The sequence below is a fragment of the Papio anubis genome, chromosome 16, assembly GCF_008728515.1.
Source record: "Papio anubis isolate 15944 chromosome 16, Panubis1.0, whole genome shotgun sequence".
NCBI lineage: Eukaryota > Metazoa > Chordata > Mammalia > Primates > Cercopithecidae > Papio > Papio anubis.
This window is the reverse complement of record NC_044991.1, coordinates 32,964,555-32,980,067: the sequence shown is the minus strand read 5'-3', so window position 1 is coordinate 32,980,067 and position 15,513 is coordinate 32,964,555. Positions and strand designations below refer to the sequence as shown.

General features: G+C 39.4%; 1 long non-coding RNA gene and 1 pseudogene across 3 annotated transcripts; both read right to left on the bottom strand.

Annotated features, from left to right (window-relative positions):
* Window positions 1–2,798: 2,798 nt before the first annotated feature.
* Window positions 2,799–9,035, bottom strand: LOC103888203. 2 transcript variants are annotated; one of them, XR_002515279.2, is made up of 2 exons: window positions 8,995–9,035; window positions 2,799–4,168 (listed from the first exon to the last, which is right to left on the bottom strand). It is a non-coding gene; the product is annotated as an uncharacterized LOC103888203 (long non-coding RNA). The 2 variants fall into 2 exon arrangements; XR_002515278.2 differs by lacking the exon at window positions 8,995–9,035 and adding an exon at window positions 4,295–4,306.
* Window positions 9,036–11,868: 2,833 nt separating this feature from the next.
* Window positions 11,869–14,762, bottom strand: LOC101003887 (annotated as a pseudogene). The gene has a single exon (XR_161796.4). The product of XR_161796.4 is annotated as a 26S proteasome regulatory subunit 10B pseudogene (transcript).
* Window positions 14,763–15,513: the final 751 nt, after the last annotated feature.

Below are 15,513 nucleotides of genomic sequence, written 5' to 3'. Positions count from 1 at the left end.
TTTAATGGTACTTCTGTTTTAAATTCTGTGAAAAATCTCCAAACTGCTTTTCACAGTGGCTAAACTAATCTACATTCTCACCACAGTGTATAAGCATTCTATTTTCTCTGAAGTCTAACCAGAATTTGTTACTTTTTTACTTTTCAATAGTAGCCATACTGAATAATATGAGATGGTATCTTACATTGATTTGCATTTCTCTGATGATTAGTGATGTTGAACATTAAGAAAACCATGCCATGAAAACATTGACAAGGGACATAAGCAGACACTTCTCAAAAGAAGACGTACAAGTGGGATTCTTATTCTATCACAATAAGCTGCCTTTCTTTTGAAAAATACAAAATCAGACCATTTGAAAATTCACTTTAATTTTAGTGATTGACAGTATGTTTCCCCTTCTCTATCTCCTTTTCTTATTTGTGAACTTTTTTCTGATCATTATGAATCCACTCAGCAGAGTAACCTCCATTCTTAATCTGTGTGAATTGTGCTGATGAACTAGTCAGCTCTCTTAAAATCACCAACAAGGCCGGGTGTGGTGGCTCAAGCCTGTAATCCCAGCACTTTGGGAGGCCGAGATGGGCGGATCACGAGGTCAGGAGATCGAGACCATCCTGGCTAACCCGGTGAAACCCCGTCTCTACTAAAAAATACAAAAAACTAGCCGGGCGAGGTGGCGGGCGCCTGTAGTCCCAGCTACTTGGGAGGCTGAGGCAGGAGAATGGCATGAACCTGGGAGGCGGAGCTTGCAGTGAGCTGAGATCCGGCCACTGCACTCCAGCCTGGGCGACAGAGCAAGACTCCCTCTCAAAAAAAAAAAAAATCACCAACAAAAGAGTTTTAAATTTCCTAGTTGGTAATACATTGTGGCGTGCCACAGGATACTCTTAGAACAATGATTTCTGGTCCAGGCATTATGGATTATGATGATTAGTTCTCTGGATTTCTATAAGTTTTGAAATTAACAGGTATAAATCTAAAATAAATTGGACTTCATACTCTGTACACATTGATTGTGTTTGTTAATTATTCCATAGGAAAACAGACAAAAGACTTCTGTAGAATTCAATTCTGTTTCACCATATTTAGGGTTACAAGAAGGGAATTATATTGACATAATTGAGACACTGAATTAACCTCAGTCATCACATGTGATTTTTCTAGAGTTTTTTAATGGTACTGACGTTCTTTTCAATATGTCAATGCCTAGCTTGGGTTTCTGGGGGAGACATGAGTAGCTAGTACTATCCATCTAAAATGTAATGTTCATTAGTTGGAATAATAGTGTGATCAGATAGTCTTCAAGATGATGCCCTCAATTTCTTTCCTCCCTGCATGCACATACTGCTCTTTACATTGACAGGTAGAGTCAAATCTCCCATTTCTTGAATCTGTGCTGGTCACAATGACTTGCTTTACCAATGATGCAGCAGAAGTCATATTCTAGGACCTCCAAGGCTAGTCCATAAGAAGTTTTGTAGTATTTCCCTGTGTGTCTTGAGACCAACTACCACGTTGTGAGAACTCCAGATAATGTGGAGAGGTCAGATAGGCATCACACACAGCAGCCAATGTGCACTGCCAGCCATGTGAGTAACCCGTCTAGGATCTTTAGCCTAGTTGAGCTTTCAGGTAACTTCAGCAGCAGCCAACAAACAGCAATGGCAAGAAAGACTCCAAAAGAGAACTTTTGTAGCGCCCGTCAGCCCACAAAACCGTGAGAAATAATGTTATTTAAAATTACTAGACAAATAATAACAGTAAACAATATTAAACAATAAATAATTCCTTAAGTTTTGGAATAGCTTACTATTCCGCAAGAGAGAGCTAGAACGAGTACTAAATATTGCAAAATACTGAACAAGTATAAGTTTACTTGTGTAATATACTTGTATATTTTAAAGCCATTGACATTTCTGGACAGAGAGTGAAAGTGAGCACTGATTAAATGATTCCCAAGATAAGTTGCCTGTTGTGTCTCAACATCATGATTTACCAATGGGAGCTGTATTTTGCTTTTGGAAAATATACATTTTAAACTTCATTTAAAAAAATATATACTAACAATTATTTAGAAAGGCATATGCTATTTTGAAAAAAAATTTGAGAGAACCAGAAAAATGTAAACTTCAAGTCTCTAATCATATTTATATGCTATTTAACCCATAAATCCAAAGTCTGATGGCAAATATGCTTATGTTACACTGATATTTGGATAAATAAGTTAAATTAACAGTTTCCTTTTTAAATGATAGGCCTTATAATTGGTATAATGTTGAGATGGCTGCAGTGGATGGGCTCATCACCATAATAATATTTTCTCTTTAATACTTTTTCAGAACATTAAGTGACTACCAGAGTCTCTAAAACTGGGTTCCATAGCAGTGATAAAATCAGAGTGACACTTAATTTGCAGCAACGGGATTGGAATTCTTGCTGTTGAGGTTGGTGGTAGCAAACTCAATTATGGGTGGCTTCTGCTTCGTGCTTAGATGGTGTGTTGGAACATTTCCTGTTTAGAACTTCCTAACGCTTCCTGACTAGAGCTGTTTACAACAGAAACAAACCCCTCCGATTCTGAATTTAGCCAATTTATTGTTATAATTTGTTCATGTGTTTCTACTTTCATGTAGACAGAAATTGTATCTGATACCTCTTTTTCTTCAGCAACGGTGTGCCTGGCACCTAGTTGAATTGTCAGGTTTGTTGAATAAGTAAAAGTATACCAGAAGTAAACTATTAAATTTATCAACTTTACTCCGAAAACATATAGCTAAGTAAGATGTATGAATTAATTCACTCACTTACTCAACGAACATTTATTAAGTGACTACAGTATACGATGAGCTAGGAATATGGCGGTAAACAAATCTCACCTTGTCTCAAACTTCAGTGGATCCAGGAGTCTCTAGAAGTTTAATTCTCGCTCAATCAGCAATTCCTTTTCACTGAAGACTTGACAAGAAAGTTGGAGAAAGCAAGAGTGTGTGAACCCAGCAGATGTTTGTGATGCACCTACTGCGTTCCAGAAGCTATAGCGTCACAGGATCTGCCTGTCTCCTAGGAAAGGTGAACACTAAAAACATTATTTTAAGCAACAAAAAATGCCAAGTATGCCAAGCGATGAAGAGGCAAAGCACTGGGTCCCAAGAGTATAATGGGCACTGAGCCTAGCGTGGGGTCCAGACGTTTCTGGCATGGTGCCCTCCTAGGTTGTTTTTGTCCCTCCTTGTTGCTCCTGCTGTCTTCTTCAGTTACATCTGCTTCTCTGCATTTCTTCATTTTACAGTGTGTGGGATGCAGTTATCTCTGAACAGGAATAGGCAACTGTACACCTGTTACGTTGTGCTTGATGCTCTGCATTGACGTACACTGGGCCCAGGGTTCCCTGGTGGACTGCTTGGGCCATTCTTGTCATCTGGCTCTGAAGATTTTGTACACAGAGATGTACTTGCCAGATGGGGAAGCCAGAGATCTGAGGTCCTCTGTTGAGGCCACTCTCACCCTGCTTATCTTCCCTGACATACCTAACAGATGAAGCTCAGGTGAGCGATGCACGTCAGGCCACAGTGTGGACCATGTACAATTCTTCAAGCTCCAGCTTTACCTCTCTTTCTTAGTGCTCTCTTAGGACAATATATTTAGATGGAAGTAAATGAAAATAATGTTATTAGAGGATAAGATTCAAATCAATCCCATTTGTAATAAAAGGAAGTGGATTATTTGTGAACTGTAATACTTTATTTTTAGTGAGAAATCACCTTAAAATTTGGAACCTAGGTACAAGATAATTACTTCATTCTGCAACTGTTCAAATGTTTAGTAGCAAACTATATGCCAGGACTGTGCTAGGTACTAGGGATACATGGTTGAATATATAGTCTAAGATTCCTTGGAGTTTCATATAAATGGCTAATGCAGCATATAGACATGGTAAAAAGAGACTTCTGAGATGCACAGAGGACAGGCAATAAAGCGTCTTTGAATGGTGGATAAATGTGCTTGGACATTTCACTCAGGGCTGTCAGAAGTTTTTGAAAGTCAGTGGTCTCAGAGTTTTGGCGTTTTCAGGCCCTGCTAAGTACTTTATTTCTAGCTGATTATTGGCCACAATTACTGATCATCAATTGGCTCTGTCTGATCCAGTAACTCCACCACTGAGTATCTAAACAAAGGAAAGAAATCAATGCATCAGAAAGATACCTGTACTTGTATGTTTATTGCAACACTATTCACAGTAGCACAGATATAAATCAACCTAAATGTCCATCAACAGACATAAATTTATAACCCATAAATTTATACACAAAATGTCTTAGACCTCTGTCTCTTCTCTCATAAGCCTCAGAGGCCAGTGATCCCCTTGGATCTCCTCAGTCTGCTAAGTTTTGACTTTCCTTCCTAAGGTGATTTTGGGGAGAGATAAGGGAGTGTTTCAGGAAGATGCTCTCAGGCACACTGCTTCTGCAGAAACATTAGAGGCCCTTGTGGTGGCCTTTATCTATTCACTGCTTTAAGCAAGGAATAAAAGATCTGAGGCTAAAATGAAAAAAAACTGTGTTTCCAACCCACCCTTCAGACCTGACAGAAGTGATTTTAGAATTTTAAGGGAACAGCTTTTTCCTGACCCAAAGGGCACAGTAATGCAAAGGCCAATGTCATGTAAGTACCTTTTCCCCATCTGTAACATAACTCTAAGATACTATTCCCACAGCTGGAATCGGTACAATGTTTTGACTGAGGTACTGGAAACACCTATGAGCTCATTATCATTTGAGCATAAGAATAATGTAAAATTTGGCAGAATTTTATTTGAAAGAACTATTTATGCAATTTTTAGTTAGCTGATTTATATTGCGGTTATGTCAAACAATAAAAATCAGGTTGGTATGTTGTTAGCTAGAAATATTTACAGTAACACATGGTCTTGATGATCTCACATGATGAAGATTAAAGCAAAATAATTTATCTTAGGGAACTTTGTGACAGTTTCTGTTTAACTTTGCCTAATAATGACTTCAAACTGTTGTGCATATATAGAGAACTGACTAAAGAGACTTTTTTTGACTATTGTGCTACATTTATTATTGTAACTTTTTGAGATCTGGGGGAACATACCTTTAGTCTCAGTTGGCCCAGTAAATGTTTTGGAGTAAGCTTCTGTGTTATGTGCTGAGTATTGAAGCGACAGTGGAGACAAGGCTGCTGCCCTCGCAGAGTCTGGGGGAGAAAACCTGATGGAGTGTGGCAGGGAACACGCTGGGAGCATCCCAGGATGCTAAAAGTGCACACAGATGGAACACCTGCCTTAGAACGGGGGAGGGTCGGACAAGCAGAGGTGTCAGGAAAAACAAGGAAAGATCTGCAGGAATAGAAACACACTTGAGAAATCCATGGGGAATGAAAAGAGAATGGCTGAGCAGCAGCAGACTGTCAAGAAGGAAACCAAGAAGGAGCAGCCAAAGAGGTTGATGGAGAACGAGGAGAAAGACGGTGACACTGAAGCCAAGGACAGGAAGCTGTTTCAACATTTCTGGAAAAAATATCACATTAAAGTCTTTCTGGAAACATTTCTGGAAAAAATATCACATGCTCTGCCTTAACCTTGCTGTTTTATGAGTCATATAGCCGCATTCCAGGTTCTGAGATGTCCAGCACTAAAGATTTTTCTTTTAGTTTGCTTAACCCAGCATTTGCCAGAATAATCTGGGCTCAGTGTGAGTGTGTGCGTGTGTGTGTGTGTGTGCGCACACGCCTGTGTGTTCCACTAATATCTCACTGGGGCTACTGTTCTATACAACATAATTTTTAAAACACTAGTTTTATCCATCCTGTGTTCAGCTGCAGCAATACTTACAAAGGTCAACTTTGACCATGTGTCTTAGTTAGTAAAGAAAACCAAACAAACGAATGAATAAAGCCCACCCTGCAGTGGCTCCTCACTACCTGCACAATGGAGCCCACCCGGCTTGGCCTGGGTGCCCTGTGCTGACCTGATCTTGCTGCCGTCTGCCTGCTCCTTTGCCTCCCCTTTCCTTCTGGAGAAAGTAGGGATGCTCTGAGCTTTAGCCAGCATGGAACCTGTGCCCTTCTCCTAAAGCAGACCATGTTTTCCTGAGTCCACTTTAATCTCTTTTAAGGGTATAGATCAAACAATGTATATTTTCTGGTCTCTCTTTGTCTCCCCTTCCAATCTCCATACAGAGATCTGACCTTTCCTTAAAGTTTTTCATCGGGTCTCACTCTGTATGCAGTTTTCCTGCCACTTCTGCAAAGTATGCACTTTACTGGTACATAAATTTTGCTATACCAGCCCAGGTCTTTCATTTATGTATCATTTTATATCATCTTTTTTTCTTAGAGCTTACTTCACTTGTTTATTCAATCTCTCCACAATATAATTGTATGTCATATAATTTTATATTTATTTTCATTGGTATTTATATATCTTTTCTGTAAAAATGGCGACTTTCTAAATAGATCTTCATTAATGTTGAAAGAAAGTTTTAAGTCTTTGTCTCAGCCAAAGGAGTTCCCCGCATGAATGAGGGAATGAAACACTTGCTTTGTTGCATTAGATATTATTACAGAGAAAGAGAAACGCGTGTAATGGAAAATTGCTAACTTTGCCTCAGGGAGACCAGGATGATTCACTGAGAAAGTTTGAACTGGTTTAGAAAGCATGGTTCTGAGTCGTCTAGGAGAAGGAGAAAAAGTTAGAGTAGGGCATAAGAAGTAATGCCCACATCAAAAAGTTAGAAAGATCTCATATTAACAACCTAACATCACAACTGAAATAATTAGAAAAGCAAGAAGAAATCAACCACAAAGCTTGCAGAAGACAAGAAATAATTAAAATCAGAGATGAATTGAAAGAAATTGAGACATAAAAAACTGTTCAAATGATCACTTAATCAAGGTTTTTTGAAAAAAATAATAGATAGGCAGTAGTTAGACTAATGAAGAAAAGAGAGAAGATTCAAATAAACACAATTATAAATGATGAAGAGAATGATACCACTGACCCCACAGAAATAAAAATAACAATCAACAACTACTATGAACACTTCTACACACACAAACTAGAAACCCTCGAAGAGATGAATAAATTCCTGGACACATACACCCTCTCAAGACTGAACCAGGAAGAAATTCAGTCTCTGAACAGACCAATAATGAGCTCCAAAAATTGAATCAGTTATAAACAGCCTACCAACCAAGAAAAAAAAAAGAAAAGAAAAGAAAAAGAAAAAAGCCCAGGACCTGACAGATTGACAGTCAAATTTTAACAGATGTACAAAGAAGAGCTAATACCATTCCTACTAAAACTATTTCAAGAAATAGTGGAGGAGGGACTTCTTCCCAACTTGTTCTATGAGGCCAGCATCATCTTGATACCAAAGCCTGGCAGCGACACAACAAAAAAAGAAAGCTTCAGGCCAGTAACCTTGATGAACATCCATTCAATAATCCACAACAAAATCCTTGCAAACCGAATCCAGCAGCACATCAAAAGGGTAATTCACCACAGTGAAACCCCGTCTCAACTAAAAACATTAAAAATTAGCTGGGCATGGTGGCAGGCGCCTATAATCCTAGCTATTCAGGAGGCTGAGGCAGGAGAATGACTTGAACCTAAGAGTCAGAAGTTGCAGTGACACAAGATTGTGCCATTGCACTCCAGCCTGGGAGACAGAGCAAGACTCCATCTCAAAAAAAAAAAAATTACAAAATGTAGCCAGGCATGGTGGCAGGCACCTGTAGTCCCAGCTACTCGGGAGGCTGAGTCAGGAGAATGCCGTGAACTCAGGAAGCAGAGCTTGCAGTGAACTGAGGTTGCACCACTGCACTCCAGCCTGGGAAACACAGTGAGACTCCATCTCAAAAAAAAAACAAACAAAAAACACTGCTCAACGAAATCAGAGAAGACACAAGCAAATTTAAAAACATCCCATGTTCATGGATAGGAGGATCCAGTATGACTAAAATGGCTATACAGAACAAAGCAATTTACAGATTCAATGCTATTCCTATTAAATATCAAAGAAATTCTTTACACAGCTAGAAAAAACTATTGTAAAATACATATAAAAACTGAAAAGAGCACAAATAGACAAGGCAATCCTAAGCAAAAAGAACAAAGCTTAAGGTATCACGTTACCTGACTTCAAACTAAACTACAAGGCTACCGTAAGCAAAACAGCATGATACTGATAAAAACAGGCACATAGACAAATGGAACAGAATAGAAAGCCCAGAAATAAACAAGGCTGCACATCTGTGACCATGTGATCATCGACAAAGCTGACAAAAGGAGCAATAAAGAAAAGATAAATGGTGTTGGGACAACTGTGGAAGATGGAAGCTGGATCCCTTCTTTATACCATACACAAATAAATAAATAAATAAACTCAAGATTGATTGAAGACTTAAATATAAAACCTAAAATTATAAAAACCCTAGAAGACAATCCAGGCAATACAATCCTGGACATAGGAAAGGGGAAAGCTTTCATGACAAAAATCAATAGCAAGAAAAGCAAACACTGACAAGTAGGATCTAATTAAACAAAAGAGCTTTTGCATAGCAGAAAAAAAGAAAACTATCAACCGAGTAAACAAAGAACCTAGTGACTGGAAGAAAACATTTGCAAACTATGCATCTGAAAAAGATCTACTATCCAGCATCTATAAGGAACTTAAATTTATAAAGAAAGAAACAACCTCATTAAAATGTGGGCAAAGGACATGAACAGACACTTTTCAAAAGAAGACATACATATGGCCAATAAATGTATGAAAAAAACCTCAGCATCACTGATCATTGGATAAATGAAAATTAAAACCACAATGAGATGGCCGGGTGTGGTGGCTCAGGCTTGTAACCCCAGCACATTGGGAAATCGAGGCAGGCAGATCATGAGGTCAAGAGATCGAGACTATACTGGCCCACATGGTGAAACCCTGTCTCTACTAAAAATACAAAAAGTACCTGGGTATGGTGGTGCACACCTGTAATTCCAGCTACTGGGGAGTTTGAGGCAAGAGAATCACTTGAACCCAGGAGGCAGAGGTTGCAGTGAGCCAAGATCATGCTACTGCACTCCAGCCTGGTGACAGAGTGAGACTCCGTCTGGAAAAAAAAAAAAAAAGAAATCACAATGAGATACCATCTCACACTTGTCAGAATGGCTATAGTTAAAGAGTCAAACAATAAATGCTGGCGAAGTTGTAGAGAAAAGGGAACTTAAACACTGTCGGAAGGAGTGTAAACTGGTTCAATTGCTGTTGAAAGCAGTTGGGCAATTCCTCAAAGAGCTAAAAGCAGAACTACCATTCAATAGATCTGCTCGCAATCCCATTACTGTGTATATTCCCAGAGAAATAGAAATTATTCTAGCATAAAGACACATGCATGCAAATGCTCATTGCAGCCCTATTCACCACCGCAAAGGCATGGAATCAACCTAAATACTATCAGTAACAGACTAGATAAAGAAAATGTGCCACATATACATTATGGAATACTATGCAGCAATAAAAAAGAGATTACGTCTTTTGTGGCAACATGAATGAAGCTGGAGGCTATTATTCTTAGCAAACTAACACAGGAACAGAAAACCAAATCCACGTGTTCTCAGTTGTAAGTGAGAGCTAAATGATAAGAACTTAGAAACTCAAAGAGAAAAACAACAGACATTGGGGTCCATTTGAAGTTAGAAGGTGGGAGGAAGGAGAAAAGTAGAAAACATTGCTATTGGGGACTGGGCTTAATACCTGGGTGATGAAATCACCTGTACAGCAAACCCGTGACATGTGTTTACCTATGTAACAAACCTTCACAGGTACCCCCAAACCTACTATAAATGTTTTCAAAAGTTAATCCTTAAAAACTCTTAGGAAAAAGCATAAGCAAAAATCTTATAACATTAAATTTGGTGATAGTTTCTTGACTGTGACACCAAAAGCATAGGCCACAAAATATAAAATAGATAAATTGGACTTGATTAAAATGTGAAATTTTTTGTTTTTTTGATATGAAAAACACCTGTTGTTCGTGGTTTTTGATAGAAAATAACTCTTCTCTACTAAAATTTGTTACAAACAGCATGAACAACAGAGTGAAAAGACAATTAGCAAGTAGGAGAAAAGATTCGCAATGTATCTGACTAGGTACATAGGTATAATATAATAAGCAGAATATACAAAGAACTTCTAAACCTTAACAACAAAACAAAACAACAACAACATTTATAAAAGGGCAGAGGACACGAATCTATATTGGGTCAATAAGTCTACAGAAAAATGCTCAGCATCACTGGTCATTAGGGACATGAAAATCAAAACCGCGACGAGATATCACATTACATCTATTAGGGTGGCTATATAAAAAACAAAACAACAAAAATGAAAAAGAGCAAGTACTGGCTAGGATGTGGAGAAAGTGGAACCCTGGTGCATGTCTGGTGAGAATATAAAATGGTTTATCGACTGTGACAAATAGTTTGGCAGTTCATCAGAAAGTTCTCCGTAGAATTACCGTATGTTCCAGCAACAGGTGGAACAGTTCCATGTGTTCCAACTACAGGTGTATCCAAACTAATCAAATGCAAGGACTTAAGCTGCAACCTCTGCCTCTGGGGCTTAAGCGATTCTCATCCCTCAGTGTCCCAAATAGTTGGGACTAAAAACATGCACCACCATGCCCAGTTAATTTTTGAATTTTTACTAGAGACGAGGTTTCACCACGTTGATCAGGCTGGTCTCGAACTCCTGAGCTTAAGTGACATGCCCGCCTCAGCCTCCCAAAGTTTTGGAATTACAGGTGTGAGCCACCATGCCTGGCCTCTGTTTTTCAATCTAAGAACCGCTGCCCGGGCGTGGTGGCTCACTCCTGTAATCCCAGCACTTTGGGAGGCCGAGGTGGGCGGATCACCTGAGGTCAGGAATTCAAGACCAGCCTGGCCAACATGGTGAAACCCCATCTCCACTTAAAACACAAAAAATTAGCTGGGTGTGGTGGTAAGCACCTGTAATCCCAGCTACTCGGGAGACTGAGGCAAGAGAATCACTTGAACATGGTAAGCAGATATTGCAGTGAGCTGAGATCGTGCCACTGCACTCCAGCCTGGGGCACAAGAGCGAGACTTTATTCCCCCACCAAAAAAAAAAAAAAAAAAAAAAAAAAACAACCTGCATGCAGAAATGCATTCAGGTTTTAAAATTTTATTCACTTATGCACTGATACTTTTACACTAATTTTTATAGCAGCATCATTTATAGCACAAAATGTAAAAACAAATCCAGATATCTTCTAAGAGATAAACAGGCAAAGAAAATTAGGTATATACACACAACAGAATATTATTTAGCCTTAAAATGAATGCAGTGTTGATGGGCGTGGTGGCTCATGCTTATAATCTCAGAGCTTTGGGAGGCAAAGATGAGAGGATCTCTTGAGCCTGGGAGTTTGAGAGCAGCCTGAGCAACACAGCAAAATCCCATACCTACAAAAAGTACAAAAATTTCTAGGCTTGATCCTGTGTGCCTGTAGTCCCAGCCACAGGGGAGAGGACCATCTGAGTCAGAAGGATCAGTTGAGCCTGGGGAGGCTGAGGCAGCAAAGAGTCAGGATTGCATTGCTGTGCACTCCAGCCTAGATGACAAAGAGAGACTCCATCTCAGGAAAAAAAAACAAAAACAAAAACAAAAAAAGCAATGCTGATACATGCTACAACATGGATGAACCTTGAAGACATACTATGTAAAATAAGCCAAATACAAAAGAATAAACATTTAATATCAAATTTTGTGTGTAAAGGAATGTCATATGAGGCTGGCCAGTTCTCAGCAGGAGCAGATTGTAGGGATGTTAGAATACTGGTGGCTCATTACGTTTACACACCAGGTCATGGCTGGCAAAGTAGGGAGGCAAGTGCTGCTTTGTTACCCATCTACCCCAGTGATTGTTCTGAGTCCTGGGGCTGTTATCTGGTGCCTTCCAAGGCTGAACGTCTGTGTAGATATAATTCTGTGCCTCATCTGGGGAGCAGAAAGTTGCATGGGGTATAAGGAGCAGCAATGATGGCCAGCAATAGCTCTGAGGCTTCCAAATCTGGCTGCCAGTTACTGTCTTTGCAGAGCTCCACACAGGAGACTGGCAAAAAGGTGTTAATGGGGTAACACTGTTTCCTCTGCTGAGGGGCAGAAGCTTGCTGCTGCCAACAAGGGCCAGCATTGAAATGAGGTGAGCGGAAGAACAGAAGGTTCTCCAAACCAGTCCATAGATGGCTGAGAAAGGGCCTCTTCACAGACACCACCATGACAACTCTAAAGAGCTCTGTCCCATATATTAACACACACATATATATATATACACATATAAGAATACACACACGCGGATATAGACATAGAGGTACATATTTATTCTATTGCTTCTATTTCTCTGAATAAGTCTAATACAACCTGTAACAAGCAAAAGACCACATAAGTTATCAAAAATATACAACAAGAAAAGTCCAGAACCAGATGGTTTCACTGATGAATTGTTTTAAACATTAAAAGTTGTAACTCCAATGTTTCTCACTCTAACAATTGCAATTAGTCAATGCAATATACCAACTCAGTAGAATGAATTTTAGAAAGGAACATGATCATCTCAATTAATAGCGAAAAAATTTGACATAATCCGAAACACTTTGATAAGAGCACTTAGTAAACTATATATAGACTAAAACTTTTATATGTACCTCAATAAAAGGTACATATAAAAAACTCAAAACTACCATTACATGCAATGGTGAAAGACTTAAAAACTTTAAGTTTGCCAGAATAATTGAGCAATACAAGAAAAGAAACACTACAATTGGAAAAGTAATAAGCTTATTTCTACGTAGAGATGTTATAATTATATATAATGTACACACATACATATAGTTAAAATCCTAAGTAATGATAACACTATTAACACCAACAATCAAATTCGGCAAAGTTGTAGGATACAAGATCAATACATACACATTCATGGACTAGAATTAAGGGTCAGGAAATAAATCCATACATGTAATTTTTTAACGTAGACTTGACAAAGCTGCAGGAACTGTTGGAAACAATCTAGTTCATGTATTTTAGCCCAGTTTTTTATTTTTATTTATTTATTTTTTTAGGAGAACTAAATCAAACAGATTTTATTCAACTTTTTAGATGAGGAAAACAAATGATACAAAATAAGTCATAAGAAACGCTTTCTTATACCACTATCTCAAACAACTTTCATTGTTTTACAAAATACTCACACAGCAAATATGAAAAGCTTCAACACTCTTCCTTTGTAACTTGCTGCAATAAATGCAGCTTTAACAGACATACAAATTTCTTCCGTATCTTAAAAGTTGAATTACTAATTTTTATGATGTTACTCATATTTTTATTCATATACTTTTAATGACATCATTGCCAATACATAATTTTCTTTAACTTTATTTTTACATTAAGCCAACATCTGTCATGCAGCCATCAAAAATCTTACAGTAAATTACACAGGTTTGTAGTCCAATTTAGACTCCAGCTTCTTAGAATCAGCCACTTTTCTGACTGCTTTCATGAAGTCGTCCTGTACTACAAAATCCTGATCAGCACGAATCGCGAACATACCTGCTTCAGCACAAACATTTCTCAGGTCTGCTCCACTAAAGCCATCTGAAAGCTTCACAATTGCTTCATAATCTATTTCACCATGCTTTGTAATGGGACCTGCGTGGATTTTCAGTATGTCTAACCTTGCTTGTTCATTTGGCGAATCAATATGTGTTTTTCTATCTAATCTCCCTGGACGCAGCAAAGCAGGATCCAGTGTATCTGGTCTGTTTGTAGCCATGATCATTTTAACTCTGTGCAGAGTATCAAATCCATCCATTTGATTCAGTAACTCCATTAACGTTCTCCGAATCTCTCTGTCAGCTGAAGTACCCTCAGAAAACTGACGACCACCAATAGCATCTATTTCATCCATAAAAATGAGGCATGGTTGACGGTCTCTGGCATAATTAAACATTTCTCTGATCAAACGAGCACTTTCACCAATGTACTTGTCTACAATAGAACTAGATGCAACCTTTAAGAAATTGCAGTCCAGCTGGCTAGCTACGCCTCGTGCCAAGAGTGTTTTTCCCGTACCTGGTGGTCCATATAACAAACAGCCTTTTGGAGGTATGATTCCTACACGCTGAAATAACTCCGGGTTTGCAAGAGGTAATTCTATCACCTCTCTTAATTCCCAGATCTGTTCTGATAGCCCTCCAATCTCAGAATAAGAAACATTCCCAGGGTCCTCATGAGACATGTTATAAACCAATGGATCCACCCCTCTTGGCAAATATGTCATGATAGTGTAGTCATATCCAAAGCAACTCTTGTTCCTGGCTTCAGCTTACTTTTGTCAAGCTGTCGACGACAACCCACAACATATCTTGGTCCATTGGTAGCTTTAACAATGAATTTTTCTTCAGTTAACTGTCTAAGCACTTCACCCACAATCTGCCCGACACTTTGTAGGGCCTTCAGATCATTCTCAGACTTTTCCTACTGCTTGGTAAGTTCTTTTAATTGTTTCCTTAACTCCTTAAGACGGCCGTCGATCTCCTTGTGCTCAAGCAGCTTCTTGCGGTAGTTCCGAAGAGCCTCATCTCTAGGGTCCGCTGTGATGAGAAGCCGTCTCCTATAGGGGATGCCGGGAATGACCGGGTTTTTGTTTGTTTGTTTGTTTGTTGACACGGAGTTTCAGTCTTGTTGCCCAGGCTGGAGTGCAATGGCCTGATCTCGGCTCACTGCAACTTCTTCCGTCCAGGTTCAAGCGATTCTCCTGCCTCAGCCTCCCGAGTAGCTGGGATTACAACCACGCGTCACCACGCTCGGCTAATTTTGTATTTTTAGTAGAGACGGGGTTTCACCAACTGTAACCAATCCTTTACCTTGGGTTGCTTTCTCAGGAACCTTATAAAAGCCTTTCCTTCATGCCCCTGGGGTGAACCACAAATCACGGCTGGGTGCTTTCCATTTCACCAACCACTACTGAAATAAACTGGTTAACATTTTAACAAGGACTCCCTTTAATTTCTAACAAGAGAGACTGGGGACCCCGCGGGGCACAGCTCCTCCCACGCACACACCAAGTCGGGGTTCTGCCCTGACGACCCACCTGACATCCTTGAACAATCTGGGGAATACTCGGGGCTGTGGGCGCAGAACAGAGCGCCGCGCAGGGATGGGACCGGATGGGACCGGACGGGACGGGGTGGGAGGCATCAGAGTACTCCTTTTTTCTTCCTTTAAATTACAAAATGAGGAAAGTGTTGTGCTCTATACAAAATTCAAAAGGTACAAAAGAGCGTGTTGAAAAGTTAGGTCTCCCTTCCAGACCACCATATCCCCAGGCACCCCAGGTTCCTTCCCTTTAGGAAATAATGTTGCTGGTTTCTCATATGACTTTTCAGAGATTTTATGCCTGGACAGT